Source organism: Dreissena polymorpha, chromosome 1, assembly GCF_020536995.1.
Source record: "Dreissena polymorpha isolate Duluth1 chromosome 1, UMN_Dpol_1.0, whole genome shotgun sequence".
Taxonomy (NCBI): domain Eukaryota; kingdom Metazoa; phylum Mollusca; class Bivalvia; order Myida; family Dreissenidae; genus Dreissena; species Dreissena polymorpha.
This window is the reverse complement of record NC_068355.1, coordinates 138,322,820-138,329,430: the sequence shown is the minus strand read 5'-3', so window position 1 is coordinate 138,329,430 and position 6,611 is coordinate 138,322,820.

Below are 6,611 nucleotides of genomic sequence, written 5' to 3'. Positions count from 1 at the left end.
GCAAACTATCATAAGGGTACAGTAAAAAGACAAGTTGCATAACTCTGGTTGTCATTTTTACGGAATTATGGCCCTTTTTTGACTTAGTAACTTAGAATATATGGTTTCATTTTGTGTTTCGATCCACTTTACTTCTAAAGTATCAAGGCAATTGCTTTCAAACTTCAAATACTTTCATGCTATCATGAGGTTACTGTACCTGGCAAGTTGAATTTTACCTTGACCTTTGAATGACCTTGACTCTCAAGGTCAAATTATTAAATTTTGCTAAAATTTCCATAACTTCTTTATTTATGATTAGATTTGATTGATACTTTGACAAAACTACTCTTACCTGACATACCACAATAGACTCCACCCAAACCATCACCCGTGCCCTCCCCCCCCCCCTAATTTTTTTTTTAAGATCATCTCACAGTGACCACCACACCCTCACACTTTAACCCCCCCCCCCTCCCACCCCACCCCCAATTTTTTTTTGAAACGGTTAAAAAACACAAATATTTATGTTTATAATTTTATTTTTGAAATACCGTCCAACCATCGCATCCAAGAATCCCCTCCCACCCCCGAATTTTTTTTTTGCATTTTTTTCGCATTTTTGGAAGATAATGTAATAAATGTCCACACCCCCACACTTTTCACCCCTCTTCACTCCACCCCTCCCTCCTTTGTGATTGAAATTGAGAGTCTCTTCACCTTTAAAAAGAAAATAGATGAGCGGTCTGTACCCGCAAGGCGGTGCTCTTGTTTTTTATTTGAATTCAACAGGTCAAAAGTGAAGATACTATGAGCTTGTATCAAACATACACGAAGATAATATTGATCAGCAACAGCGTACCATGACCCTTATTGTTTAATGATGGCTTTTACTTATTTTTAGCAAACATTTTAAATTTCCAAACACTTGAAATATATGAAATCACAAGTAGAGTAGTTATTTTTATAAACATAACCTCCACTGGAATCTACAAAAATATGCTCTATGTCAATAATAAATCTGTAAATAGTAAGCATCCTAGCAACCTTACAAGTTACAAGTTAGCAGTGTATGTACAGAACAAGGTTATAATCAGAGTACGAGAGAGGTTAATATGATCCAATATGACTTAAGTCTAAAACTGACAGAATATGCAAACTGCAAACAGGAAAAGATTTAAGATACATACGGAAACTCAAACCACTGCATCAACACATCACAAATCAAACTATCTACGCGAAATGAACCTTCAGCTTCACCAGCAGGATAGATAGCTAATTATACAATGCAGCCAATTCAGTTGTGTCTTAAACAAGAGAATGCTTTGTCGTCCGTATGCCTTCATTCCTCTTCTGTTAACAAGGAGAAAAGAAACTGACAGCGATTGTATGTTTTAATTCTGTTCCATGCGTGACACAATAATTTGTGATGATGTCCAGATTTATAGCGCATTTTGTTGATTATTGTCAAGAAATAGCAAACAGTAAATTACCTGCTTGTAGTGTTACTGTCAATTACAGATTTGATGTTAAAATAATAGTACATTTATTAAAACCATCTACATATTCATTCGGAATGAGTCGGTAAAGGTTTTCAAACATGTATCCTAGTTACTCATGGAAATTGTATTGTATCTGCGTACGCCACTACCAAGACAAGTCGGTTCACATATTTTGTACGTATTGCAGGATTTGCATTAACCAGCATTTTTTTAAGAAAATGAATGCTTAGAACTGTTTATAGATGCTGCTTAGTTAGTCATAACACCGCATTGTTATTAGCTATTTCAAAAACAGGCAAATACTTCAAATACGACATTATTGCCTTGTGTTGACTTACGAATTACGTTTCACTTCTATAAAACTCCCTTTAATTCCAATGAATTGATGGATATATTTATTTTTGACTTATGAAAGCAACATGACATTGTTAAACTAACACTTATGGAAACATATATTCAATGCATTTTTGTCAATAAACTTATTTTAGTTGTTAAAAAACTTAATTTAGTTGTTAAATCGACAATTGTTGTTGTGATGTCCAAATGTTCTTAAATTTATTCGTTTTGTCAGTTTTGCTCGAATTAATTACTGGCCTTCATGCGTCTACGAGAGTCGAGGGGCTTGAACTTCGGCAATGGCATAAAGACCTAATAGTGCACAGTCAGCAGGTAAATCATCAAATAATTTAGTTCGGTTGTACATAACAATTCGCCTTTTTGTCGATTTCATTCGCTTCATTCTTGTTTTATTAAGTCTCCTTTACTTTTGACTTTCTAAGCAAATCTTAATTCAATAAAACATATGCGTTAAGGGATGAATGACAAATTTGTCTTAGCCTTGTTTTAAATATTCTTCCAGGACTCGGTTTGGAATAAAAACGCAGCTGTAAAGAAACTAGCTGAAATAGCAGCAGAGTGTGTTGCAAGCGTCACAATAGAGACTTCAATAAAATCAGAACAATTCAGGAATATATTAAAGGTGAGAATTAGATTAATTAAACAATCCGTACCCAACACCAACAGAGATCATCTCTTGTATTTACTTCAATATTCGATTTGACCACAGCAACGTTGTTTAATGGAATGCTAAAATCATTGTTTAGCAGCTTAGAAAACTTTTTAGAAATCAACACTTCATGTGTATGGCTTGTCTCTATTTAATTTAGATATTGTTTGTCGAGTTGCAATATAAATTATTGCGTAAGTGTATATTTTCTTACATCAGACGTGATTAAAATAAGTCAAGATTCTACAAAGACCTAAAAAATGGTCATTATATGTTAAATGTACTCATCCACTGCTGTTTTAGATGTAACAATAGTAACGAATGGTTTTCACATTATCAGGTAAGAGATTCTTATTCAACCTGGCGATTATTTTACTATAGATGAATGCCCTTGTACCCATACATGCATTTACAATACAAAACAATCAAAAACAACGAGACATAAAATAGTAAAATGGTCTCCACAATAAAATGGTCTTTGAAAATATATCTTTAGCCTTAAATTCATCACAAAATAAGATTTTAAATTAAAATAAACCTCATACAATTATTCAAATTTAAATAGCAATACAATGCAATTTAAATTCGAGTTAATTGCAATTAAGTTACTCAATAGTAGAATATGGACCAGCTAATAACAACTTTCTAACACACCATACTATGAATTAATTAAACATACAAAAACGGCAGTACTTTTTGTTAACAAGTATTGAGAAAGAAGCATCATATAGACTGCAATTCGTCGTTATGCAACATATGAAGAGACCATGATGTAAGGCGCAAAAAGCCTGATTACATAACGGATATAAATAAAAATACTTGATGGGATTTTTTAAAACGTATCATAAGTGTATTTCTTTTGACAGAAATGAACATGTTTGACTAGGCTGAAAGTTTCGCTATCAGTGTTCTTTCAGGAAACCACCACGTATCGATATGCAATTTGAGTGTTGGTGTGTTTTGTACTGGTACAAAAAACAATATGCTTGCACACAATCCCATTAATATATTGTTTGTGTTATAAATCTAAAAAGCATGTTTTATAAATAATATTCATTATTTAGCAGCAGTAATAGTACCTGCAACAGTATATATAGTATTTTTATTAAGCTGTTGCAGAACATATTTATTTTGAGAAGCTTTATCATCAAAATTTATATCATCATCATTATTCTCTTTACTGGTCTGGCCGTGTGTGTGTGTGTAATGAGGGACGACGATACAGAAATCGTCCGCCACTGGGCTGCTGAGAGTTATTCATCAATGGTTATTGATCTTCAATCTTTCACGCCGTCAATCCAATTTTCAATCAATCTCGAGAGTGCCCTGAAGCACAGTCCGGCACAGGGAGTCATGCCTGGAGACGTGTTCTTACCAAAGCCGTGTTTCGTCGTTTAATGGTCAAAAGTAGGGGCTCTTGTGTGGCAACCAAGGTTTCAGTCATATTCCGGACGTATTCGTTTGTCTTGTGCTGAATATAGGAGATGTGTAGAAATGTTCGGATATACTTGTTTTCAAAGGCCTGTATCTTGCGTTCTGTGTGCGCATCCATACAGCAGGAAGAAGACTACAAGGGACTTGTAGAGCATTTATTTTGAGAAGGCTGATTGATCTGCTTTTCCACAACCTGCTCTGTCTGGCAATTGCTGCGGTCGTCATTACATTTCTTATAAGGACCTCAGCGGTATTGGTACCATCTTTGTAAAAGGTTTTCTCCAAAATACTTGAAGCAGGTAACTTCTTCCAGAATTTTGCCGTGCATAGTAATTTCTGCGCCTGTGCTGGTCGTGTTGTTCACCATGATATTCGGCTTCTTTGTTCTGATCTCTTTCCTTATGCCCATGATCATTCAAAGAATATGTAGGCGTTATCTTGAAGTTAACTGCTTTTGCCACACACGAGGTCAATGGAATCATTTAAGCTCAAGCTGGAGATGGACCTTCAACCGATGAAGATAGAGCGGTGTGATGAGCCTGGAGAGTCTCCCGCATTAACAGCTGTAATATGTTTAATATTTAAAGATAATGCAAACTCGTGTCTCAAACTTCTAGACCAGCATCAACATATGCCTTCGAGGGATATCATTTTGACCGATTACATGTTGAACATTGACATTTCGTAACCTTTTAAAATGATGGCTAACAAATTTGGTTAACTAGTAATAATTTCATTAGATAATTTCACATTTATTTCATTACCAAACCAAAGTATTAATTTACAAAAACGCAGTAAATATGTTGCGTAATTAATGAAATAGGCATCATTGTTAAAGTAATGTATAACTTATTGAAATGTTAATTTTTTTAAAGGCATATTTGTTTTAAAGTCCTTCGCAAATGGAACGAATTGGGAGAACGAGAACTGGCCAAAAAAAATTGCAAATGTCCGGAGTTGTATATGTCCAATTTGAATCATGTCCACTTCGGAATTGTCCGATAAATGTTACTTGCATGCTGTCATCTGGATCAATTGCTTACCGATTTAATGTATCAGTATATAAATATTAGACATTGTTCACTAAAGGCAGGTTTATTGAAGATAATACAACACTATTATATGAATGAATTTAGCAGAAGATAAATGTATCTGTAGACGTGTTATTACCATTGACTTGAAAAAGACGTTTAATATTTTTGAGTTTTATCGTATGAATAACAAATCGACCAAAATACAAATATTTTAATGGTGTAGCAACATGACTAGTTTTTCCTTGTAAGCTTTACTGTTCTTCGGACAGCTCGAGCGTTACTACTTACAATTACCCGTATTGGTCTGAGCAATGCTACGGTTAATTTTAAACGGGCAACATCTCCTCACATTGTATCTACAAAAGGTTTTTGATCGAAACTTGGCTAATTTGTTTGAGATCATTGACCTAGTACCATCAGTTTAGCTGACAATTTAAAATAATTATGCTTCTTCTGTACTTGCAAAAGTCAGGCCGAGGTTTGCGCGCAAATTTAAATTCATATTAAAGTTTGTATGCAATGAGTAAATTTTCTTTATATCTTAGATATATGTTATTGAAACTTCACTCATGTCATTGAAATAATTATGTGAGACCAGTAGCACAAATCCATACTCTTGACCTTAATATTAGCAAAATTATGCACCGTTTGTGCTTTTGCTAAATGGCAAACTAGTGTGTGCGTGCAACAACTCTCTAGTTTTCATGAATGGTTTGTTTTTAGGGTCAATATCCAGGTCACGTTTGCTAAAAATATATAAAAAGTTTTCAGTTAGGATGGGGTCTAAGTACTGAACTTCTGTTAACAGGGAAGTTTGCGATGGGCTGCATTAATTGCAAGTCGTGTAAAAATCAGTTAAATTTGAAATAGAAACAGAGTTTTCGCACAATAATTGCAATCTTGATTGAGGTATTGAACTGTAATTTCTGTGTGTTTCTAAGTATTTACCTGGTTATCTAAAATGTCTGAAGACAGTTTTTATAAAAAATAAAAGTGTATCTGTTTGATCGGCTTCATGAGAAAATTTAAGTGTTTAAATGATAAATAAACATGCACTTTATAAAGTACATGATATGCTATATAATATGAATTCAATCAACTTATATGGCATTCTGTTTGGATTGTTTAATTAACGATTTGAACAATGTTTTGCGGTTTGGTGATTTGCGAATTTCATCAACAAATGTTTAACATATTGTTATGCCAAAGCCGAAATGCAAACAAGATCTAAATTCGATGCCTTGGAACCTTTACAATTGTTAAGTTATAGGCTTGACATAGCCTAACTAAGCAAAATGAGCTATGTGTGTTTATATCATTTTACTTTAATGACTTCACATTAATGCAAAATCAACACAAGTCTGTTTTAAAATGTGTTGCTTAGAAACGGATGTAACAGATGCCAACTCAACTGGAAAACTTCGTTAATTATCATCGAATTAAAAACTTAATACTAGTGTTGTTAATATATGCACTCAGTGATTCCAGATAAAACTTGTGCACGGGAAAATGAACCACATCAATTTTTATTAAAATGAATAGTGTTTGTTTATATACAATTTTCTCAACAAAAATCACACAAAATTTAGAGTTTTATACAATTACAATTTATTTTCGTGTGTACAGTAGATATTCATTTATTTACAAAAGCGTGTA